This window comes from Sus scrofa, chromosome Y, assembly GCF_000003025.6.
Source record: "Sus scrofa isolate TJ Tabasco breed Duroc chromosome Y, Sscrofa11.1, whole genome shotgun sequence".
Classification (NCBI taxonomy): domain Eukaryota; kingdom Metazoa; phylum Chordata; class Mammalia; order Artiodactyla; family Suidae; genus Sus; species Sus scrofa.
Genome location: NC_010462.3, coordinates 23,268,737 through 23,295,640, shown reverse-complemented (window position 1 = coordinate 23,295,640; position 26,904 = coordinate 23,268,737). Strand labels below are relative to the sequence as shown.

The 26,904-nt window shown below is 41.0% G+C and overlaps 1 pseudogene; it reads right to left on the bottom strand.

Moving 5' to 3' along the window:
* LOC110257964 lies at positions 5,268-7,246 on the bottom strand (annotated as a pseudogene).

Below are 26,904 nucleotides of genomic sequence, written 5' to 3'. Positions count from 1 at the left end.
GTATTCAGTCCATTGGCATTTAAGGTAATTCTTGAGAAAGATGTATTTATTGCCACTTTCCCCGTGTTTTTCAGTTGATGCTCTGTATCTCCTTTGTTCCTTTTCTGTTGTTTGGTTTGGGTTGGATGATTTCCATTTATTGTATGCTTGTATACTTTTCTTTTTGGTTTTATGTGAATGTAATGTTTGGTTTTGAGTTGTGGTTTCCCTGTTTTTTAAGCATGCTAAACTCTCCCTATATCTGCTAGCTTTAGCCTGGTATTCATATAGGCTTGAACACATTTTATTTAAAAATAGGAGTCTATATTTTCTTCCTTTCCTTACCTACCTTCTATGAATTTGAAGTTCTTTATTAATATCTTCATGTGTGTCCTTTAGGTGTCCCTTGAGTTTATGGTCACTATTACAGTAGGTATGTATGTAGTTATGTATTTATTAATTTATTAGTTCTGTATTCTGACTTATTTAAGTGATTACTTTCCCCTTGGGATTTCTTCCACCCTATTTCTTACTACTTATATTATGCTATTTTATTTTATTTTTTATTTTATTTTATATTTTATTTTACTTTATATTTTATTTTTCTATGTTAATTTACTTTTCTTAGGGAAGCCCTTGCATTGTTTCCTTAAGAATGGCTTTAATGTTGATGTACTCTGTTAGGTTTTGTTTGTTGAAGAAATTCTCTATTTCCCCTTCTATTTTAAATGATATTCAAAAATAAATACATACACAAAGTAATGATACATTTGCTGTGTAGAGTATTCTAGGCTGCAGATTTTTCCTTTTGGAAAGTTGAGTATATCTTGCTACTTTCGTCAGGCCTGTAGTGGTTCTGTAGAGAAATCCAGTGTTTAGGGAGGTCCCTTATAATTAAGGATTTGTATTTCCCTTGCTACCTTTAGAATCCTCTCTCCATCTTCGCCTTTTGCCATTTTTATTGCAACATGTCTTGGTGTGGGCATATTTGGGTTCAAAGTGTTGGGGGCCTTCTGCGATTACTGCATCTCGATATCTGTTTCCTAGAGTTTGGAAAGTTTGAGGCATAATTACTTCCAATATATCTTCAATCATCTCTTCTTTTTCTTCTCCTTCTTGAATGCCTTTTATGCATAGATTGGCATGCTTTATATTATCGCATAGATCTCTTATATTTCTTTTGTGTTTTTTCATTTGTCTTTCTGTCTGCTGTGCTGATTGGGTAATTTCCATTATTCTATCTTCCAAGTCACTAATTCATTCCTCTGCACTAGTCATCCTGCTCTTTAACTCAGTTTGGGTCTCTGCAAATGAATTTTCTATTTTTTTTTCTATTTTTCCTTATATGTTGTAGTTCTCTCTAAAGTAATCTGCACTAATGTTTTTATCTGCTCTTAACTGTTTGATAATCAGCCTTCATTTTTTCTGTATTTCCACTACTTCCCTTTTGAACTCAATGCCTCTCAGCCTCCAAAGTTCTGTTTCCTTGTTTGCTGCTTCCCATGAATTCTCCCGTCCCTTGCCTGGGAGTTATTCCTGAGCTTCTTCACCTTGCCCATGTTTTTCTTTTCCTGTCAGTTTGGGGAAGCCAAAATACACTTGGAGGGGCCAGTATGATCCTAGGGGTGTGAGAGCAACAGTTGTTGGTGCTCAATTGCGGCACTTGGAGGCTTACAGCTATGCAAGGGTAATTCTTTGGGTGGTTACCCTGTATTTTTGGGCATGGGTGTTTGTATATTTGCTGCTTCTTTCTTTGGTGTGAGCAGGCTATCATGCCAAGGGTGCTGAGTGTATTTGCAGGGAGAAGGCAGCAAGGGATAGTGCTGGTTATTGACGGGATCTTAGCAGCAGCAAGGACTTGCAGGAAGGTGATGCAGGTAACTCCTAGTTTCAAGGTCGAGGGGGTGATAATGAGCTTCATGCAAAATTATAAGCTGCCTGGAGCATTTGGTAGTGGCAGCAGTAGGGTGTGTGTGTATTCCCAGAGTAGTGAGAGCAAAAACAGGCAGTTTTTGGTCACAATGACCTCAGTGGTGCCCTCGGAGATGATTAGGGCCACAAGTGGTAGCAGGCCATGCCCACCTCTGGAGTCAGAGGTAACCATGGTGGTTTGCCTCACAACTGTAGATGCTGGGAAGAAGCACCCTGTCCCTCTTAGCCCACACAGGAGGTGCTGCACCTGCTGCTCCTAGTTGCAGGGCCTTGGCAAAGGACAGTTTCCAAGCATCTGGGTGCTATCTGGAGCATCTGGCAGTGACAGCTGCAGGGCCAGTATGATCCTAGGGGTGTGAGAGCAACAGTTGTTGGTGCTCAATTGCGGCACCATCTCTGTTTTCTGACCTCTTAGGTGACTGTGGTCACAGGCTGTGACCTGTGGCTTCTGAGAGGAATACTTTGACTTGACCCTGGTGCCTGTAGAGTACACAAGAGGCACCACATTTCACTTAGCCCCTGCTGTACTAAGCCTGCACCAGAGGTGCCTGGCTGCCTCTAGCCTGCCCAAGATGAATCCAGGGTGCTGTAGCCCAAGCAAGTGTCTTCTTGCCACCCATAGCCTGCATCAGGAGCAACCTGCCCTCGGAGAGCCTGTGCACATGTGAGCAGGGAGATTTCTTTGGGGCTCACCCCTCCTCCCCTTGCCCTCCCCAACAATAGTGCCTTGCTTTTGTAGACAAAGAGAAGTACTTTCTTTTTTTTATTTATTTATTTATTTTATTTTCCCACTGAACAGCAAGGGGGTCAGGTTATCCTTACATGTATATATTACAATTACAGTTTTTCCCCCACCCTTTGTTCTGTTGCAACATGAGTATCTAGACATAGTTCTCAATGCTATTCAGCAGGATCTCCTTGTAAATCTATTCTAAGTTCTGTCTGATAAGCCCAAGCTCCGGATCCCTCCCACTCCCTCCCCCTCCCAACAGGCAACCACAAGAAGTACTTTCAACTCCAAGAAACATTGTAACATGACTGCTGGTAGGACTGAAAACAATTTTTCCGAATGTGGCTCCAGAAAGGTGGCGAAACAGAAACATGAAGCTGCCAAGTCAGACAGATTCTACATCTTCAACGGATTTGTTAACCATGCTAAGGTTTGGCATTAAAGACCAGCATAATTATTTAAGCCTCTCTTTGTGGAAAGCAAGAACGCAACCTATAAGTGTGCACCAGGAAATATAAAGGGGAGGAAATAAAGGCACACCTAACCCGGAGAGTTTGAGCAATTTAACGCAATAATGAAACCCCCTCGTTTTTGTTTTGTTTGTTTGGTAAATGTTTCATTCGAAACTACCACCATGTGCTGATGGTGATGCAATCGCTGATTATGTCATTGGTCTTCATTATTGCAGTTATGGTGCACTTATGGACATGGGTCCTGGGGAAGCTGAACTATGCTGTAGTTTGGAGGATGAAATGTATTTTCTAACTTATGCTTATCTTTTTCTTTTTGTCTTTATAGGGCCATACATTTGGCATATGGAGGATCCCAGGCTAGGGGTCAAACCAGAGCTGTGTCTTCTGGCCTAAAACAGCCATAGCAATGCTGGAACTGAGCAACATCTGCACTTTGATCACAGCTCATGGCAACTCTGCCTCTTTAAAACCCCCTGAGTGAGGGCAGGGGTTGAAGCCACTTCCTCGTCAGCACTAGTTCGGTTTGTTAACTTCTTAGCCATGGTGGGAACCCCATGAAATTTATTTTTTTTTGTAATGAAGACAATCTTGTCAAGTAAGATCCAAGTTCCCTTTGAAATAACAGAGTATAATGCAGCTGAAAAAATGCTACATAAAGAATATGTATTTTCCCTTTCAAAACTGAACTTCATCTGCCCCTCTTTCCCTACCATCTTAATTTAGGCATCCATTCAATACAACCTGGACTATTTCAGAAATCACTTAACTCCCACTGTCTTTTTCCTTAGTTGCATTTTCTTTTTTGAAACCGTTATCATCAAGGAGGCATGTCAAATATTCCTATCTAACTACCCAAATTTTCAAATATGGAAAAACCACAAAACAATCTGGCATTGAAAACCACTAAAAAGACAAAAGGACAACTTACAATGGGAGAAAATTGTTTCTGACCATGCAACTAAGAAGGGATTAGTCTCTAAAATATACAAACACCTTATACAATTCAACCACAAAAAAGCCAACAACCCAATGGAATAGGGGCAAAAGTCCTGCATAGACATTTCACGAAAGAATATGTACAGATGGTCAGAAAGCACATAAAAAATTCTAAACATCATTGTTTCTTAGGGAAGTGAAAATACAAACTACTATGAGGTACCTTTCTCACCTGTCAGAATGGCCATCCTTAACAAGTCCACACATAAAAAAAATGCTGGAGAGGGTGTGGAGAAAAGGAAACTCTCCTACACTGATGAAAGGAATGTCAATTTTTACAACCATTAAGGAAACCACCATGGAAATACTTCAGAAAAGTAAATATAGAACTAATAACTGACCGACCCAGAAATCCCACTCTTGGGCATACAGCTGAAAAAAAACTTCCCTTGAAAAAGACACAAGCACATGTATGTTCATTGCATCACTGTCCACAAGAGCCAAGACAGGGAAATAACCTAAATGTCCATTGAGAAGATTGGACTAAGATGTGGTGTGTATGTGTTCCATATACACACACATACACACAATGGAACCCCGACTCAGCCATAAAAAAGAACAAAGTAATGCCATTTGCAGCAACATGGCTGGAATTAGAGAAGATCATGCTAAGTGAAGTTACTCAGAAAGAGGAAGGCGAATACAATACGATATCACATATGTGTGGACTGTAACAGATGGCACAAGTGGAAATTTCCACCTGAACGAAACTCATGAATGTGGACAACAGTGTTTGGGTTGCCAAAGGGGAGGCGGCAGGATTGTGATGGACTGGAAATCGGGGGTTAGAAAAGGTGCAACGTATTGCATGTGGAGTGGGTATGCAATGAGCTCATGCTGTAAATCAATGGGAACTACATCTAGTCACTTTTGATGGAGCACAACGGAGGGTTATGTGAAAAAAAAAAAAGATGCGTACGTGTATGGGTGTGGGTCTTGGGTGGTTGGGGTGGTGTGTGCCTGGGTCACTTTGCTCGACAGTAGAAACTTGACAGAACATGGGAAACAAGCTATGATAGAAAAAATAAATATCATTTTAGAAAAAGAAACACAGCCCTTAATTGTTTCATAAATGAAGTAATTGCAACTATGAAGATGAATATATATGTTTATTTTTGAAATAAAGGAATTGCAGGAAATTGTTGACATTTGCAAGCCTAAATGTTCATCTTCACTATCCTGCAGAATCTATAGACCGTTGATAGGTCAAAATTAGGATGGTGTTCAAATAATGAAGAGGATGGAGGTGTTGGCCTTGAGAGAGAGGCAGCAGAGGTATCAGTGGCCATTGGCATTGGGAACCACGGATGGTTGGTTGGTTGAGGGTTAGACAAAGGGCCCTCTCTTGGTGGTATATTCTGATATCTGGTTGGAAAAGGGGACGGCTTCACCGTCATTCCAAAATAACCACTCGGGAAGGGAGAAATAAGGTGGTACTGAGAAATGGAAGTAGTAGTTGTAATGAAATTCACAATGTGGCCACTTGCTGGAGAGTAGCTGCTTTGTGAGAGCGTATGAAACGTGGTCAACTGATTTAAAGTAGCATGTTGAGCCACGACAGTTTGTCCTGTGGTCTGGCTGATGCTGATGATGTAGAAGAAACGTCACTTCTCATGGGGGTAGTTGTATTAGAAATTCTCTGGCTGGTAGAAGGCCTTCTTACTAAAGGCACATGTAAATTTGTGGAGGTTGAAAATGCATTTTCTCCACGAGTTTCTGCTTCAAAATCAGAATTATGATTATCCACCTTACGCCCTGTTCTAGAGTGTTTCTTGCTGCAACCTTGAAGTAGAGAAGCCGATACTGGAGAAGCATTTTTATACGTGACTCTTCTTTTCCTCCTTACCAACAGTTGAGGACAGCCTCATTTAAAGTTTGGATTATGGTAGAACTGCAGCTAAAACCAAGGAGAAATTTATTTAATGGTATTTGAAACAAGGACACGAGGAGACAGAAACCATAATATCTGACTCTTTGCATCATATGGAGTTAATATCATGAGACAATACACATCCATTGCTAATATTTTCAAAAATGTTCTTAGTGGTCACAGCCAACTATTGTCCTCAAGGAAAAGTGTCTGGTATATTTACATTAATAGTATTAGGCTCTGTGGCCTGCATTTTTTGAGGTTCATTGACAAGCCTCAAGGAGGCTAGGACAATGATTTATCATCCCAAATATTTTATGACCAAGCCATCCTCAATTTAAAAATGTTGAACATGGATGGTCCTGTCGTGGCACAGTGGTTAACGCATCCGCCTTGGAACCATGGGTTTGCGGGTTTGATTCCTGGCCTTGCTCAGTGGGTTAAGGATCTGGTGTTGCCGTGAGCTATGGTGTACTTTGTAGATGTGGCTTGGATCCCACGTTGCTGTGACTCTGGCGTAGGACGGGGGCTATAGCTCCAATTCAACCCCTAGCCTGGGAACCACCATATGCCATGGGAGTGGCTCAGGAAATGGCAAAAAGACAAAAAATAATCATCATAATAAAAATGGAACAGTACTTCATCCCACTTTCAAGGTCTACTTTGACCCTATATGGATGGACATATTTGCACATGTCCAAAGAGAATTTTATACACTCCCTCTATAAGTAGTAACTGGAAATTTCTTAATGCCTTGTTCCGAGCAGAGACTTCATTTTCTTCTGCCAGAAAGTCAGCTAGTGAGGCACATCTTTGAAAATTCCTTTGCAGCTTATTAAATGCATAGGGGTTAAGCTGTCGAACTCAGCTTTTCATACTCTCAGTTTCAAATATTCTGAAGGGAGACTTTCTCTCCAGAACTTCTTTCTTGACGCGTTCTTCATTAATCACTATCAAGGTTCCATTTGCTTCCCACCAAGTGGACTTAAAGTGATCACTTTCAGCAGTTTTCCAAAGTTTTCTGGGAAAGGGCAGAGGAAGAAAATCATCGTCTTCATCTGGTTCAGAGGCACACAATGTGCGACATGGCTTTTTTATCAGGGAGCCTTCAGACAAAGCCCGAAAAGCCGTTTCTTCAATCTGAGACCTCAAGTCCAAGTCCCCAGTGATTGAGTTATCACACCATGGAGGTGTAATGGAGGATTCTGAACCAGTTGGTGCATCTTTAGGAGACACAGGTTGCATTTCTGAAGGAGCATGTGCCATCTCAGATTAGTTTCTCTGCAGCTACTTTTCTCAACAGCATGCTTTTTGAACTCTGCAGTTTTAAATGCTGCTTTGGTAAGCTTACAGAGATAAAATCGCCCATGCATCACAATGGTTGCTAAGCTAAGTAGCTGTCAGATGACAGGTCTCCTAGCATTCTGAGCATAACCTTCAGTCAGTGCTTATTTTCCTATGAAATTGGTCCAGTTAACATAAAATATGAGCTCCTTACTTAAACAGTAACCCCCCCTAACAAAAGTGCGATCAGCAAATTCCCATTCCAATGGAATCTTTTTAATAAGTAAGAAAACCCATCACATAAATAAATCCATTTCATCCCAGAAGTAAACATAAATTCCCTATTATAAACATACACATTTGGTGCCTGTTATTAAGGCCTGGAAAATGGGACCAAAAAAACCAGTAAAGTGAAACATATGGTATGTATCACTTCCCAGTTTATAACTAGAATCTATGCCACATCTGTATTCAGAAAAATCGTAGCCAGGATTTCCCTGGCAGCTAGCTTGTTAAGAATCTGTTGTTGTCACCGCTGTGATCTGGGTTCAATCCCTGGCCTGGGAAATTCTGCATGCCCCAGGTGCAGTCCATAAAATAAAAATAAAAAAAAAAGAAATAACGGAAACAAACACACACACACAAAAACACAACCTTTATCACTAAGCAAGACACGGAAGGTCCCTGGGCACCAAGCAAAATATCTATAGCCATCGAGATATAGAAAGAGGGATAAATGCTGTGGTTAGGAGAGGAAATTTTGGGAAGCACCATCCAAAGGGATATGAGATTTCCTTGTGGATTGAGGCCAATATTTCACAACTGGAGAAGTGATGGGTGTACAACATTCTGAAGATAATATAAGCCATTGCATTGAATACGTTAAAATTCATACACAATGTTTTCACATTGTTAAAAACTGACAGTGATTTGCTATCACTAATTTTAGCACATAGAGTTTTCTGTGTATCCTACGTAAGTAGTCTGTGTGTTAAACAATATTCCTAATATTTTCTCCTTTGGATGGCTGAGAGAGGAATTCACAAGGCCAATTGGTATTCACTAGGGCATCAGAAAGTGAGGGGCTGAGCTCTAGATGGCATCAGCCTTAACTGCAAGGAGGTGTTAGGCTTACAAAGCACCTGTGGTGGGAATCCGTGGATGAAGTCCATGCTGGGAACCAGTTGCAGGGACAATGAAGAAGGAGGGGAAGGTCAAAGGAAGTGTAACGGCTCGAGTCCCATGATGTAGAGCAGTTACTCCCTGTAAGAGGTTAAGCTCTGCAGGCAGTTGTTTCCCACAGGTCATTGTTTCTTGCTGCCCAACTTGAGCATCCACATACTGGGAGGGGGTGTCCACAGCAAGTGGTGAACTGCAGCGGTTGGGGTGTATGGGGGTCTGTCTCCATCCTCCTGGAAACCTGTCATTCAAGCCTTCCATTATAGGGGATAGGGGTGACCATCTACTCTTCTCTATCTGCTTCCTGCTGGCCTGGGGTGACAAGTACTGGGTGGATGGACATGGTACAAGCTACCGTAGAGGTTGGGAAGTAAAGAAAAATGAGTTTAAATAGGAGTTTAGGATGTAGGTTGATACCAGTATTGTTGAAGGAGGGCTTCCGTTTTATCTGAGGAGGTTTTAACACTTGGTGTGGTATTAACCCATAAATCACAGGAGCTATTGGTCATAACGCATGTTGTCTCCTTTCTGTTGCTGTATGAGGAGACCTTGAAAGTGTAAGGTTGCCGCTGCCAGCTGATGCAGCTTTGAGAAGCATCAGTGGCATCATGTCTGACAGGGGACGTAAACCCTAAGATCTTAGCCAGGCAAGGCTTGCCTAAAATTACTTCTGAAATATTTCCTCGTCTTCCTTGGATGTCTGGCCCACAGCTACTCCATTCTGCCTCTTCTCCCTACTGGCCCATGCAGATGCCATGGTTAATGATCTCTGTATTTCTAGATGAGAGAAGAGGCAAGAATTTGGGGCCATAGAAATGCTCACCTGAAATCGAACTGTCTGAAGGCATGTACCTCTCTTCTGGTCGCCTCCCTGAGCTCTGCTCAGCAGGTGCTGCAGGGAAACAGCTTCTGTGGCTCAAGTTTTACTCCAAGGAGAGCCTGAAGGCAAGTGCTATACTTGAGGTCACAGTTGGCTATAAGCCCCCATGGTCATTGACAGTTTTGACAGGCATTTTAGGACCATTTCATCCCACAGTGCTAGGAATGAACATCCCTCATTCTGGCCAAGAATTCACAGATAGGCCACTCAATGTGCTAATACTGGACAAGGCCATGTTAGGAGTAGCCAAAAGTCTCTGGACCACCTGACTTGCCAGTCTATTATGGTCCAGGAAAATATTCCCTCTTGTTGCATTTTCCCATACTTAGAGGTCACCGATCTCATATGGAACTGTCTATCATTTTCAGTGATTCAGGCACACATTGGAAATGCAGGAAGTAGCAATTTTCTGAAAACAGTGAATAAAAATCACACAGAGACACTCATGCTGAGAGAAGGAATTCAGAAAGAGAAAGACAAATACCATATGATATCACTGATATCTGCAAGCTACTATACAGCAGAAATGAAGCTTTCCACAGAAAAGAAAAACATGGACTTTGAGAATAGATGTATGATTCAAGGGGGTGCAGGAGGCAGAAGGGAGGGAGTGGGAGTGAGTGGGAGCTTGGGGTTAATTGATGTAGACTATTGCCTTTGGAATGGATGAGCAGTGAGATCCTGCAGTGTAGCACTGGGAACTATGTCTATTTGCTTACGATGGAGCATGACAATGTGAGAAAATAGGGTACACCTGTGTGTATAACTGGCTCACAATGCTGTATAGTAGAAAATATAATGATGTATTGGGGAAATAAAATAAACATAAAACCTCTTTGAATAAGGAGTCAAAAATAATATAAGATATTTGTGGTCCATTAAAATATTATATAGAAAGAAGAATTGGTAATGTCATAAGTAAAAATTGAAAAGCTTCACCCAGAACAGACCAGTATTATCCTGTTGAGGTGGAACGGTCTGTCTCTTACCTTTAAAGGAAGTTTTATACTGGTTTGCCCAGTGTTCTTACCCTGTTTTTCCCTAGATGGTTTAAGTGTTCCCAATACAAGGAATCTTAATATTTAGATTAGTATAGATTTAATAATATAATTAATAAATTAAATTAGAAATTATGTCAATTGGCTAAAGTTTCAATTTTTATTTATTGAGCTTTATTAGCATAGATGAAATCATATTTCTGCCCTTGTGAGGGCAGGTATTATATTGCCAGGTGAGGTGATCTCACCAAGTATCATACATAATTAGAGCTTTGGAGGGGAGAAACCCATCAATTTAAATCAGTAGGAAAACAAACAACAACATGGGTCAGGTGTGGCAATCTTGGGATAGTGGTATACTTCTGATGGTGTTTTCATTTTGTCCAGCCCTGGGTGTTTTGTTATTAGGGCCTTGTTATAAGGTGACTTTGAAGTCAGTAGTTCTCTCTGTAGACCAATGCAATGTAGAGGCCCTTCCTAAGTGAGAAATATCAATTTCAGAGTTATTTTATTCACATTATTAGTGCATATGTGGCTTAAGAATTCCTGATAAGGGAACTTTCATCTAGCCTGGAGACAACCCTTTAAATGATACTTTTCCAGAGTGTCTAGCCCCCTGGTTATCATGGGGCATCTGATATTCTCCCAGAGGCAGATTACAGCAATCAGTTTCCCAAGCTTAGAATATTTTCTGATTAATCCAGCTAAACTTTGAAATATTGTCACATAGCATCAAAGAACTCTTTGCGAAGTTAATTTTAGAAAGTGAACCCTAACCTCGAAACACAGAACTAGAATATGAATCACAAGGTTTTGCTCTAAACGTATCTTCATTTTTCAGCAAATATGGTCACTTTAGAATTGTAGAAGTTATACCCCAAAATGGGAAACACATTTCCTAAGTATTTCTTCTTCATTATTGGGTTTGCCTAGGAGCCAGGAAGAACCAAGTCACCTCTTGTATTTCCCATAGTCCTGGCTCTTTAATTAATAGGTATTGTTTACATTTTTTTAATCTTTTTGCCTTTTCTAGAGCGGTTCCCATGGCATATGGTGGTTCTCAGGCTAGGGGTCTAATTGGAGCTATAGCCACCAGCCTATGCCAGAGCCACAGCAATATGGGGTCCGAGCCACATCTGCAACCTACACCATAGCTCAAAGCAATGCCGGATTCTCAACCCACTGAGCAAGGCCAGGGACTGAATGTGCAACCTCATGGTTCCTAGTCAGATTCATTAACCACTGCTCCACAGTGGGAACTCCTATTGTTTACCTATATTAACTTCCCTGCTTTAGGGGCAGACTGTTAGCATGCACACAAGGGCATCAGGATGGCAAGTCTGACCATGAGGGGTTAATTTTTGAGCCATAATCCTATTGATTTTGTTCATACATTTCATTGCACAAATTGTCCCCTGTAAGTTACACTTCATAAGTTTGCAAAAAAATAACATATATATTTATATATATAAACACAAACACACACAGAAGAAAAATTTAAAACACCTGGTCAAATAGAGTCATACTTTATTGTTTAACATTACTTATTCATTCAACCAAAGTAACAAAGGATTTCAAAAGCAAATGCAAATTAAAGACCAGCAAATTCATGTAACCTGTTATCAAAAGTTAAGGTTAAGAAAGTTAGTAAAACCTTCTTTTAACAGAGAGACAGAAACTAAATTCAAGTTTTGCACTAGCTTACCTTTAAAATTAGTTTACTTCATTAACGTGAATTCCCAATGCAGTCAGTTCTGACCAAGCACAAAAGTCCTTTCTCACTGTCCACTTCCCATAAAACTACCATCACTTTCTGCATCCATATTATTCTGTCTGCTACCGTTCCATTCAAAATACTAAGCTATAAGACACTTACTTTCTGTTCCCCTGGTAAAATGCAATTCCATTCCTCCTCCCTTCTTTGCTGAAAAACCCATCAAACTTTTCTGGATGGACTTTTTATCATTTCTAAAAGCACATGTTTCCTGGTACAGAAGGAATATCTCAGCACAGCACCAAAATACCAATCATAGTCTTAAGTGATGTTGTAGTCTCTTCTTCGTAACTGAAGTCTCAGTATCTGATTTGACTTTTATCAAACCTAGGTACAGTATGTTATTATACTTATGTTGATGACTCTGAAGACCTGTGCACATAAGTTAAATCAACAAATTTTAACTTTAACATCAAATGTTAATTTAATACTGAATATTTTCCTCTTCATGCAAATCCAAAATTAACTTACCCTATGTATTTTGAGAATTACAGATTTTTGATGAATTAATTTTGGCAAAGTCATACATGCACAACACACACAAAATAGACAAAACAGGAACCTCAGATTTCCCATTCCAAAGCTTCAGCCATGAAGAACCCACAACTGTGGATTCAAATTGCAATGAGAGACAGTGGACTCAAATTGGGATTCTGACAGATGGAACAAAACAAGATCACTTGTGTAGATGTTTAAACCCCTTACATAGTCTTTAATTGATGATGGTAATGATAATTTTAATAGTTCTTTCCCCAAAATAAATTTTTCTATGGTACATAATTTTGACCCAGTTACGCATACATGTACAAATTCTATTTTCACATATTGTCATGCTCCATCACAAATGACTAGACATAGGTGCCAGTGCTGCAGAGCAGGATCTCTTTACTCATCAATTCCAGAGGCAAAGTTTATATTTATTAACCCCAAGCTCCCAACCTACCCAATCCCTCCCCCATGGCAATAACAAAACTATTCTGCAAGTTCGTGAAGTACATTTGTGCCTTATATTAGGTTCCAGATATAAATGATATCACACGGTATCTGTCTTTCTCTTTCTGACTTACTTCACTCTGCATGAGAGTCTCTAGTTCCATCCATGTTGCCACAAATGGCATTATTTTGTTCTTTTTTATGACTGAGTAGTGTTCCATTTTGTATATCTACCATATCTTCCTAAGCAAGTCATCTGTCAATGGACATTTGGGTTGTTTCCATGCCTTGGCTATTGTGAATAGAGATGCAATGTACATTTGAGTGCCTGTGTTTTTTAAGTATAGGTTTGTCTGGATGTATGTGCAAGCATGGGATTGCTGGGTCATATCGCAGTTCTATGTAAGACTTCTAAGATACCTCCATACTGTTCTCCATAGTGGTTGTACCAGTTTACATTCCCACCAACAGTGCAGGAGGGTTCCCTTTTCCCCATGCCCCATCCAGCATTTGTTATTTGTGGATGTATTAGTTACAGCCATTCAGACCGGTGAGAGGTGGTGTCTCATGGGAGTTCTCATTTTCATGTCTCTAATAATCAGTGATGTTGAGCATTTTTTCATGTGCTTGTTGGCCATTTATACATCTACGTTGGGAAAATGTCTATTCAGGTCTTTTGCCAATTTTTCCATTGAGTTGTTGTTTTTGCTGTTTAGTGGTGTACGTTGCTTGTATATTCTAGACATTAAGACTCATCGGTGGCATCATTTGTGTCTATTTTCTCCCATTCCGCAAGTTGTCTTTTCGTTTTCTTTTTGGTTTCCTTTTCTGTGCCAAACTTGTAAGTTTGATTAGGTCCTATTGACTTATTTCTGCTCTTAATTCCATTGCTTTGGGACACTGACCTGAGAACATATCCATGAGGTTGATGTCAGAGAGCATTTGCCTATGTTCTCTTCCAGGATTTTGATGGTTGATTTTCTTATATTTAAGTCTTTACGCCTTTTTTCAGCTTATTTTCTTATGTAGTGTGAGGACATGTTCTAGTTTCATTGATTTACATGCAGCTGTTCAGGCTTCCCAGCAATGCTTGCTGAAAAGACTGTATTTTTCCCATTTTATGTTCTCGCATCCTTCGTCAAATATTAGTTGGACCATAGGTGTCTGGGTTAATTTCTTGGTTCTCTAGTCTGTTGCATTGGTCTATATTTCTGTTTTGGCACCAGGACCACACTGTCTTGATGACTGTGGCTTTGTAATATTGCATGAATTCTGGGAAAGTTATGCCTCCCGCTTGGTTTTTGTTCTTCAGAACTGCTTTGGCAATTCTGGGCTTTCTGTGGTTCCATACAAAGTTTTGGATTGTTTGTTCTGGTTCTGTGAAAATGTCATAGGTCATTTGATAGGGATTGTATTGAATCTGAAGATTGCTTTGGGTGGTAGTGTATCCATTTGTACAAAATTAATTTCTCCAACCCAGGATCACGGAATGTCTTTCCATTTCTTTACATCTCTTTTAGTTTCCTTGTTTAATGTTTTATAGTTCTCAGCATATAAGTGCTTTACATCCTTGTTCAGGTGTATTCCCAGGTATTTGGTTTCTTGGAGTGCAATTATAAAAGGTATTGTGTTTTTGTATTCCTCTTCTAAAGTTTCATTATTAGTATACAGAAATGTGACTGATTTCTGAATATGGATCATATATCCTGCTACTTTGCTGACTTTGTTGATCAGTTCAAAGTAGTTTTTGTGTTGTCTTTTGGGTTTTCTACACATAGTATCATGACATCTGCATCCAGTGACAGTTTTATCGCTTCTCTTTCTACTTGGATGCCTTTCATTTCTTTGGTTTATCTGATTGATGTGGCTAGCCCTTCCAGTAAAATGTTGAATAACAGTGGTGATAGTGGACATCCTTGTCTTGTTCTAGATTTTGGTGGAAAAGTTTTCAGCTTTTCTGCATTGAGTATTATATATTGGCCGTGGGTTTGTCATAAATGGCTTTAATTATGTTAAGGAGTGTTCCCTCTATACCTACTTAGGTAAGAGTTTTTATCATGAAGGGCTGTTGGACTTTGTCAAATGCTTTTTCTGCATCTATTGAGATGATCATGTTGTTTTTGACTTTTCTTTTGTTAATGTGGTGTATGGCTGATTGATTTGACACTGATTGATATGTTGAACCATCCCTGTGCACCTGGGGTGAATCGCACCTGGTCATGGTGTGTGACCTTTCTGATATGTTTTGTGCATTTGGATGGTTAAACTTATGTTGAGAATTTTTTGCATCTACATTCATCAAATTTATAGGCCTGTAGTTTTCTTTTTTGGTGGTATTTTTGTCTGTCTTGGTAATTAAGCTGCTGTTGGCATCATAGAATGTCTTTGGAAGTGTTCTTCTTCTTCAATTTTTGAAAAAGTTTAAGGAGGATGTGTATAATTTCCTCTTTGTGTGTTTGGTATAATTTTCCTGGGAAGCCATCTGGTCCGGGATTTCTTTTGTAGGTAGTGTTTTTATAACATATTCAATTTTGTCTCTAGTGATTGCTCTGTTCAGTTGATCTATTTCTTTTCAGTTCACTTTTGGCAGGATGTAAGACTCTAGAAAGTTGTCCATTTCTTCCAGGTTGTCAAATTTGTCGACAGACAATTGCTCATAATAGTCTCTCATTTTTTTGTATTTCTTTACTATACATTGGACTTACCTTTTCCATTTCTGATTTCGTTTATTTGGGTTATTTCTCTCATCTTTTTGGTGAGGCTAGCCAGAGGTTTGCCTATATGTTGACCTTTTCAAAGAACCAGCATTTTATTTGATGGATTGTGTCTATCATTTTTGAAACTCTATTTAATTGATTTCCTCTTTGGCTTTTATTATTTCCTTTCTTCAGTCAAATTTAGGTTTTGCTGGTTCTTTCATCTTTTTCATTTTATTTATATTTCCTTTTATTTTATTTTATTTTCCCACTGTACAGCAAGCGGTCAAGTTATCCTTACATGTATACATTAGAATTACATTTATCCTCACCCTTTGTTCCGTTGCAACATGAGGAGCTAGACAAAGTCCTCAATGTTACTCAGTAGGATCTCCTTGTAAATCTATTCTAAGTTGTGTCTGATAAGTCCAGCTCCCAATCCCTCCCTCTCCCTCCCTCTCCCATTAGGCAGCCACAAGTCTGTTCTCCAAGTCCATGATTTTCTCTTCTGAGGAGATGTTCATTTGTGCTGGATATTAGATTCCAGGTATAAGTGATATCCTATGGTATTTGTCTTTGTCTTTCTGGCTCATTTCACTTAGGTTGAGAGTCTCTAGTTCCATCCATGTTGCTTCAACTGGCATTATGCCATTCTTTTTTATGGCCGAGTAGTATTCCCTGTGTATCTATACCACCTCTTCCAAATCCAATCATCTGTGGATGGACATTTAGGTTGTTTCCATGTCCTGGCTATTGTGAATAGTGCTGCAATGAACATGCGGATGCATGTGTCTCTTTTAAGGAGAGTTTTGTCCCGATGTATGCCCAAGAGTGGGATTGTGGGGTGATATGGAAGTTCTGTGTATAGATTTCTAAAGTGTCTCCAAAATGTTCTCCATAGTGGCTGTACCAGTTTACATTCCCACCAAAAGTGCAGGAGGGTTCCCTTTTCTCCACACCCCTTCCAGCACTTGTTATTTGTGGATTTATTAATGATGGGCATTCTGACTGGTGTGAGGTGGTATCTTATGGTAGTTTTGATTTGCATTTCTCTTATAATCAATGATGTTGAGCCTTTTTTCATGTGTTTGCTGGCCATATGTATATCTTCCTTGGAGAAATGTCTATTCAGGTCTTTTGCCATGTATCCATTGATTGATTGGGTTTTTTTTGCTCTTGAGTTGTATAAGTTGTTTATATATTCTAGAGATTAAGCCCTTGTCGGTTGCATCATTTGACACTATGTTCTCCCATTCTGAAAGTTGTCCTTTCGTTTTCTTCTGGGTTTGCTTTGCTGAGCAAAAGCTTTTCAGTTTGATGAGGTCCCATGGGTTTATTTTTGCTCGAATTTCTGTTGCTTTGGGAGACTGACCTGAGAAAATACTCATGAGGTTGATGTCAGAGAGTGTTTTGTCTATGTTTTCTTCTAGGAGTTTGATGGTGTCCTGCCATATATTTAAGTCTTTCAGCCCTTTTGAGTTTATTTTTGTGCATGGTATGAGGGTGTGTTCTAGTTTCATTTCCTTGCATGCAATTGTCCAGGTTTCCCAGCAATGCTTGCTGAATAGACTTTCTTTTTCCCATTTGCTGTTCTTGCCTCCCTTGTCAAAGATTAATAGACCATAGGTGTCAGGGTTTATTTCTGGGTTCTCTATTCTGTTCCATTGGTCTGTCTGTCTGTTTTGTTACCAGTACCACACTGTTTTGATGACTGTGGCTTTGTAGTATTTCTTGAAGTCTGGGAGCGTTATGCCTCCTGCTTGGTTTTTGTTTCTCAGGATTGCTTTGGCGATTGTGGGTCTTTTGTTGTTCCATATAAATGTTTGGATTGTTTGTTCTAGTTCTGTGAAAAATGTCCTGGGGAATTTGATAGGGATTGCATTGAATGTGTACATTGCTTTGTGTAGTATGGCCATTGTTACAATATTGATTTTCCCAATCCAGGAGCATGGAATATCTTTTCATTTCTTTACAACGTCTTTGATTTCTTTGATTAAAGTTTTATAGTTCTCGGCATATAGGTCCTTTACCTCCTTCGTCAGGTGTATTCTGAGGCATTTGATTTTGTGAGGTGCAATTTTAAAAGGTATTGTTTTTTGTATTCTTTTTCTAATATTTCTTTGTTGTTATACAGAAATGCGAGTGACATCTGAATGTTAATCTTATATCCTGCTACTTTGCTGAATCTATTAATCAGTTCAAGGAGTTTTGGTGTTGAGTCAGGGTTTTCTATGTATAGGCTCATGTCGTCTGCATACAGTGACAGTTATATTACTTCTCTTCCTATATGGATGTCTGTTATTACCTTTACCTTTTGGAATTTTTATTATAATTCGTCTTTGTGTAAGCTTGTTTGGGATCAGCTTGTTTTGGGCCTTCCTGTTTCTTGATATCAGTATCCTTTTGATTTGGAAAGTTTTCAGCCATAATTTCTTCAAATATACTTTCAATCCCCTTTTATTCTTCTCCTTCTGGAATGCCTATTATTTGTAGATTGACTCACTTTATATTGCCCCATAGGTCTCATATTGCTTTTATGTTTCTTCATTTGGTTTTGTGTCTGCTGTCTGTTTGGAAGAATTACATTATGTTCTCTTCACATCACTAAATCATTCCTGTGCATTATTCATTCTGCTCTTTATTGCCTTAAGGTCAGTTTGTATTTCTGCAAATAAATTTCTTGTTTTTCATGGCTTCTCCTTATGTTTTCTAGTTCCTTTCTAAAGGAATCTGCATTGCTCTTCACATCCACTCTTAATTCCTTCAGTATGTTCACTATCTGCCTTCTGATCTCAATGTCTGTCAGACTGTAGAGGTCTGTTTAATTGTTGACTGCTTTAGGTGAATTATCCTGCTCCTTTAACTGGGCATGGTTTCTGTGCTTCTTCGTCTTGCTCATGTTTCTCTTTTTCTGTGAGTTTGGGGAAGCCAAACTTTTGTCCTGTATGGCTACATCTATGCAAGAGCACCCCTTTGTATTTTGGGGGGGTTACTATTTATTTTTGGTGTGGGAGTTTGAATATTATTTCTTTGGTGTGAGCAGACTGTTTTCTCCAGGATGCTCAGTGTGTTTTCAGGGAGGAGGAGGCAATGGGTAGGGCCAGCAATCATTGCCTTTTTGGCAATGGCATCAAGGACCTGCAGGAAGTTTGCACAGGCTATTCCTAGCTGCAGGGCCCTGCAAAGTTGTAATAAGTTCTGGGCAGATCTTCAAGGTGACCAGAGCATTTGGTAGTAGCAAAAGAAGGGTGTGTGAGTTCCCAGGGGAGTGAGAGTGACCACAGCTTTTGTTTGATTGCAATGCCCTCCTCTGAGGTGATTGGAACCACATTTGGTCCCTGTTCAGGGATGCCTATTGGGAGCAGTGGCCATCTCTAGAGTCAGTGATAACTGCAGTGGTTTGGCCCTGCCACATGTACAGCATGCATGAAGAAACCTGTCTCACTTATCCCACATAGGAGGTGTTGAAAAGTGTGCTCCTAGTTGCAGGATCCTTGGATGTGACAGAGATCAGGCATGTGGGTACTGCCCAGAACATTTGGCAGTGGCAACATCAAGGCAGGTGTGTTCCTGGGTGTGTGAGAGCACCAACATTTGGCATTCAGTCACCCTCCTGTGTGGTGCCCTGTAGGTGAATGGGACTGCAAGTGATTTTTGTTCAGATATTTCCAATGGTAATGGGCCATGCTCATCTCTGGAATCAGGGATAACTGTGGTGGTTTTCCACCTGCTGCCTGCAGACCTGGGCTAAGAAGCACCCTTTCCCAATTAGCCCACGTATGATGTGCTGCACTAGTTGCTCCTGATTGTAGGGTCTTGGGAAGGGACAGTGACCGAGTGTCTGGGGGCCACCCAGAGCATTTGGAAGTCACAGCTTCAGGATGGGTGTGTTCCCAGAGGAGTGAGAGCAAGAGCATATGGTGCTTGGTTGCAATGCCCTCTTTTTTTGGCACCTCCTGTGGTGAGTGGGGTTGCTGGTGGAGTCCACTCACAAGTCTCCAGTGGTGACCAGCCACATATCCTTCTGGCCTCTGATACATCCACTGCAGTCTGTCCCTTCCACTTTCAGAGCCTGAGTCTCCAGCCCCCACCCAAACCTCTCAGTCTGTGGGGTCTAGGCCATTGGTTCAGATGATCTGTGTGGCTCTCACCATGCTTTTCTGTTCTCAGTCTAGCTCTTATGTTTTCCTTGGCCACTTTGAGGTCCTGCTGTCTCAGCTGAACCTCAGTTAGGTGGCTTCTCAAGAGGTGAATTCCTTTTCTCATTCAGAGCCCCCTCTTGGGGATGCTAGTCTTGTCCTGATTCCTTTTCTCCCTCTTTTTCCTTCTGTTCTACCCAGTGATGCCAAGAGTTTCTTGCCCTTTTTGGAGGTTTCAGTTCTTCTGCTAGCATTCAGTTTATGACCTGTGCCAGTAGTTTTACATGTAGATGTGTTTTTAGATTTTTTGATGTGTTTGTGGGTAAGGGTGTGCAGGACCTCTTACTCCTCTGCCATCTTGATACGCCCCCCCAAACCCCTTTTTAACAAAGTTTGTAAAAAATATAGCATTTCTCTTTGTCCTTGAGAATCAACTTTCACCACGTACCCTTATTCCTGAAATTTCAATTCCAAAAAGATGGTGGAGCTAAGGCTTCCAGAAGTCCAGGTAGAACAACTGCATCTTGAAGACACAGGCAAATTCCTCCTGGGATGACTTTGTTTCCATAAGGGAAGAAAACATTTCCCTCAGTACTTACAAGCCTCTTTCCTGCATCTTAAAGTTCCATGTCATGTAAGTGCAGGCATGGAGTTTGTGGGCCCTGTCCTAATATTTGTATATTTTTTTCTGTCAGGAGAAGCCTGGTTTATAAAATGGACTGCAAGAATGGCGTGTCCTTCACTGGCCCCAGGGTCTGGATTAGTTTAGTGTATGGATCAGACATGGGATGGGGAACCTGAATCCTGGTTATGCCTAAGATTCCATTAGCAACTTCCCTCAGGGGCCTGTATTGTGGTTTTCAGGGGGTTGTGAACCATTCTTTTAACTCAGTTTGAATGGGAGCATGCTGCTGAGCTATGGAATGGGTGGAGGTATCCCACACTCACGGCAAAAGAACAGAAGCTGGGAGAGGAAGCTTATCATCATTTGGGTGAGCAAGGGTGAGGAGGAGAGAAGGCTCGGCAAGAGAGACAGGGGTGAGAAGTGTGAAGGTGGCTCTGATTTTAGGTAAAATGTCTCTGCCAAGAATTGGGGCTGGACACCTGGTTAATATCAGGAAAGAACAGCTAAAGGGTATTCCTGATGAGGTGCAGTTTAGAGGGGGTGTTGATAAGAGTTTGGAGATTAGACCACCAACATGCAGAATAGAGACATGAGAGGGGTGTTTGTGACCTGTTAATTCAGGTCGTGATGAATAAGTGGCCCCTAGTTAAAAAAGAAAACTTACCTCCAACCAGCAGCATTACCTGCTTCTCCAATGGAGTGGTAGTTGTGGGGTCCAGAGGGGTCCAGCTGTTTCCAGAGCTGACAGACCCTCAGTCTTCTGTGATCATAACAAAGTGGCTTGGCCTGTCAAATTTGATGCTTCTGGTGTTTATTCAGGGAGGCACATGGCCCTCCCCTGAGAGGTTTCGAGTGGCCTCTCTTGTCACACCTGCAGCATGGGCCTGGAGTGTCTTGGAGCCATTGTCCAGCTGAGGGAGCCTGTATTTGTGGGAGCCCTGAGTGGCCATTGCCAGCATTTCGTATTTACCCTGATCTCTTTTTAAGTGTTGGCTCTCAGCCTCTTTATCCTGATTATTAAAGACCTTGAAGGTGAGGGTGAAGACATCCTGCTGAGGGGTTTGAGGGCCATCCTCCCACTTTTGTAATCTGTGCCTTATGTCAGGTGCAGACACAGAGATGAAGGGAAGATTTAAGAAAATATTTCTTCCTAACAGGAAAAGTTTAACTTTGTGTATATTTGGAGTGCCTCTGTTAATAAAGAAAGAAGTAAGGCAGGATTTTCATGAGGGCCTTGGCTAATTTCTTTTTGTTTTCTTTCTTTCCTTGGTAGATAAGAGCTGCTTCCCAGAGTCCTGCTCTGAGACAATTTACCAAGTGACTCTGCAGTTTGAAGCCTGGGGAATCGACCAGAGAGTCTGTTTGGAGCCTGTCTCAGGACTGGTATTGCCCTCACTCTTTGGGTCTTATTTTGCCAGTGGAGGTCATCTGTGTGGGCCTGAGTGGCCAACCAGGCCCTTTCCTTTTCCTTGGGGTAGAGGATGTAGGATAAGGTGATATCAACATCATTGAAGGTAAGGTCATGGGACTGAGTGATTTGGTCAAATTCCTAACATAGATGGAGGGGTCAGAAGAGAAGGAGTCTAATCTTTTTTACAACTTAAGAGGGATTGGACAAGGAATTAGGGACATGGACCCAGACAATCCCTTCAGTTCCTGCAGTATCCCCTAATGGGACAAAATGAGCTAGTTGGGAGGTGTTTTGGGAGGCAGGAATTTGGACCCATGAATGTGTACAAGGAGGAGAGAAATTGGGGTCTGTATCTGGTTTAGGATTGGGAGAAGCTGATGAACGTTTGGTGGGGGGAGGAGGATTTTGAGTTGGTGGGAGAGCTGGAGGCATGGAGATATTTGTATTGGGGAGAATAATGATCTGCAGAATCAAAGCAGGAGCTGTCAGAATGAGAGGGACTATGACATGCATGATGGAGAAGAATTTGAAAGGTGGAGCAAGAAGAACAGAGGGAGGGATGTGAGCTGAGGGTAAAGACTGCCTGAGCATAGGGAATTTTATACCACTTGTCATTACAGGGACAAAAGTTATTGAGGTCACTGAAGACATTGAAATTGAAGGTAGACTTGTGGTTGCCAGGGGGAGTGGGACGGGGAGGGAGTAGGATGGATGAGGAGCTTGGTGTTAATAGATGCATACTATTGCTTTTGGAATTGATTAGTAATGAGATCCTGCTGTGTATCACTGGGAATTTTGCCTAGTCACTTATGATAGAGCATGTTAATGTGAGATAAAAGTATATATACATGTATGTATAACTGGTCACCATGCTGTACAGCGATGAAGAAGAAAATTGACAGACCACAGTGAACCAGCTATAATGGAAACAAATATCATTACATAAAAACCTGAAAGTGGGCTTTTGGGTCCATGGAGAGCCATTATGAAATGTATATCCTGTGCATGCTGAGTTAAAAAGAATTAAAAATGCTTGGACCTAACATCTCCTTTTGGGGAGATTCTGAATTTCAGAAGAGGCAGCCAAGAGGTGTGTTCTGTGGAGGAGTGGAGGGCATATTCCACATGATGAAGACTAAGAGGGGATGTGGGGTAAGGAAAGGGCCAACTCCCAAAGCTGCTTATTAGGCTGATTGTCTCTAAAGTCTGGATAGTGGATGCTGAGGGACAGAGAGAGAGGTTTTGCTCTGATGTGGATGTCCCCAGATGAGAGGGATGGGGCCAAGTGTCTATGCATTCTACAGACCTAGTGTGATGCTTTGTTGCAGAAGGTTGTACTCTGATGTGCCAGAGGAACTGGGGCCCAAGAGCCATGCTGACAGGAGACCCAGAAAAGTGGCAATTACTCACCCAAGTATAAGAAGTCAAGTGTTGGATGCAGAGTCAGTCATGGAAAGGTGGAATTCCCCGTTAGGGGTTCCTCCCTGCTTGAGCAGGAGATGATTTGTGCAGAGGTGCCTGGATCAGGGACCCAAACCTCAGTGGGGTCCAGAGGTTAAGCCAGGAAGAACTGCCCCTGCCTTCTGCTCTCTGGGTTTCAAACCCAGGAGTTTTGGGCACCACTGATCTTCCCATTCCCTCACCATTCCCTCTTGGGTTTTAGCACCAGATGTGAATTTTGCTGAGGGAGGAGTGGGCAAGGGCATTTGATAAACAGGAGAGATTTATTAATGGCTCAGGAGGGCACCAGCCTTGACTGTGAGGAGATTCCAGGCTTATAAAGGATCTGTGGCAGGAATCTGTGGTGGGAGTTCATGGCAGGAACTTTGATGGGAACAATGAAGAAAGAGGAGGGGAAGGTCAAGGGAGGTGTAGGTGGTTGAGTCCCATGACAGAGAGCAGGTAATCCCCATAGGAGATTAACCTATGCAGGCAGTTGTTTTCCTCAGGCCACTGTTTCTTGCTGTCCAACTTGAGCATTCAGTTCTCAGAGAGGGTGTCCATAGCACATCTGCATGGTGAACAGCCCTATATTTGGGCTATGGGGGTATGTCTTCATCCTGAGGAGAACCTGCCATTTTCACAGTCATATTAGCACAGCATATATGATTCTTTTAATATGTCTGTAACTATATGGTAAATATTCATGAAGTAAAGATTTTGAGTGAACTTAGGGCCTCTATCATTAGGGAAAACCTAACAATTGGGAGATAAATCATAACAAGAGAGTTTATATGTAAAATTTATTTATATATGGGTAAAAGGAAAATTGCTATTGTTGAAGGAGCCACAGAATATCTTAAAAAAACAATAAGGATTAATAATCTTTTTTATATTTTTTAGAATATAAAGGAAGGAGACTGTGGGGTGTTGGAGCGGAAATAACAAAGGCAAAGAGTCAGGAGCACTGAGGTTTCACATATGCTTGTTGACCAGCAAATGGCCAGGGGATCTGAGAGAAAGTGAGGCCTTCATATCATTATGGGGTGGTAGGTTTTATAGGGGCTTGTGCCTGAAGTAACCAGTGTCACACTTAGCATCCGGCTACATAGGAGTCATAGGAGGAAAGGGTGAGTACGTTCCTAGATATCATCATGCAGGGGTAGGGGGAGAGGGTGAGAATGTTGCAACATAGATTGTGTGCTGAAGGTTAAGTCAAATGTAGTCAGGGCCATCATTGTTCCAGACAGTCCATTCCTGGTTGGAAATGATAAGGGGGTGGGCAGTTGGGTGGTTTCATCTGGCTCTCTGAATATCATTGCATAAGAATCTATGAACATAGGAGTATAAATATAAAATAGGACCTAGATTTTGTGAAACAGTCTTAATATTGAGAAACAGGTTTCTCCTTTGCAAGATGAGACTTCATTTTCGGTAAGAACTTTTGTTGGTTCGTGGCTGAAAGAAGTTTTAAAATAAAGGTGTGACTGGATTACTATTATGACCTTGGTAAATAATATTTAATATGTGTTGAAGAAATACATAATGCATTCTATATTTATCACATTTTAGGAGGCATTTTTTTCACAACTAGAAAGAGTGTCAAATTTGGCAGTATGTCTTAGTGTAAAGCAGTTCTTTTTTTTTTTTTTTTTGTCTTTTTGCTATTTCTTTGGGCCGCTCCTGCGGCATAGGGAGGTTCCCAGGCTAGGGGTCGAATTGAAGCTGTAGCCACTGGTCTACGCCAGAGCCACAACAAAATGGGATCTGAGCCGTGTCTGCAACCTACACCACAGATCACGGCAATGCCAGATATTTAACCCACTGAGCAAGGGCAGGGACCGAACCCGCAATGTCATGGTTCCTAGTTGGATTCATTAACCACTGCGCCATGACGGGAACTCCTGTAATGCAGTTCTTAATTCAGAATGCTGCTTATTAACAAAAGGTAATAAAATTTCTTTTCATTAAATATTTTGTGATGATATAACATACACCATGGAAGGTAGCTTCATGAAATTTGACAGTTGTTTTTTTTTCCAATTTTTTTGGAAAATGTTAAAGATATCTCTACTTTTCAAGACATTTCCATAGATTTCCAAATACAGACTTTTTGGGGGATTTATTGGTACAATGTTTAGTATATGTGAAAAAATAGTAGTTCATGTTAAGAGGTAAAAAAGTCTCATTAAATTGTGGCTGAGAATTTTGGGGTGCTAGAATGGCAGGATCATATATGAAAGAAGGCATCTTTGTGGATATCAGGGGAAGATGGCCTAATTCAGTTGACTCCTAGCTCCAAATTGCAAATCATACCTTGAATCAAAATCACAGGGGAGAGTGAAGAGTTTTATCCTGAAAAGATGCATATAATATGTTGTATGGTACTTACCCATATGAAGAATAAATTTATTTTGGTCTCTGCATCTCTTTAAGAGTTAGCATTGTTGTACAGGGGTTTTTTTTATCTTAGTTGTGGGAAGCTTTCCTAAATTGGGTGGAAATGTCTTTAGTTATATTTATCCAATACGTGTAAAATTTAACTCGCAGACAGAATGTGGATGGGAATGGGATTCTACAAGAGAAGTAGTAACTTAGCAAGGTGAAAAGAGGAGACCAGGGTAGTGATGACACAGTGACAGGTGTAGAGAACCTCATTTCAGTACCAGGCTCAGGAAGTTTCAGGGTGAGGGCAAAATCACTTTTCCTGTACTCTAAACCCATGGAGCAGCAAATAAACAAGTAATCAGCCCCTTCTAATTTTTCTCATTCTCTCCCTTGTGAACTGAAGTTTGGCACTTGCCTTCAGGCTGTACATGGAGTAAAACAGGAGCCACTACAACTACCACCCTGCAGCACACCCTGAAGGGAGTTCAGGGTGGAGACTGGGAGTGAGGCACTCTGTGCTCTAGGAAACCTGGAAGAACAGGCTTTTCAGACAATCAGATATTTTTAGGAGCTTTTATGTGCCCAATTCTTGCATCTCCTCATATCTAGAAAACACTAAAATCCTTCATGCTGATGTCTGCTCCTTGCTAGTCTCCTTCAGCAGAGCAGCAACAAAATTTATAAAATGTATGTGTGCTTCATGCACCACCCCTAACCTTTATCATATCCTGATATTTCCCCTTCCCTCCTTTGGGTGGTAGTTCAGCCCATCTGCAGGTAAGAATAAAGAATGTCCCAGTCATCTGTGAATTCAGTCACCTCCAAGTGAGCTGAGAGCCAGTGGGCCTTTCAGGCTATCAAATCTCAGGATATTGATCATCTTAGCTGAGGTGCATATCAAAGGAATGGCTTCAGTGAGCCCAGGGCTCTTTGATTCCTGCTACCTGCCCTTTCTTCCAAAAACTCCTATAGATCCTGGCTCCCCCCTCACCACCTCAGAGCTGTTTCTCAGGGTGACTTGAGATGCTGTCTCCTGGGTCTAAGTCCTAATTTCACCCCAAATCATACATAACTCTCAACTTTCAGGTTGTGTAATTTTTTAGATGACACTCTGCATAGACCAAAGTATTTAACAGTGGTTGAGTCCACATAAATACAGTGATTTTAAGTGGCAACA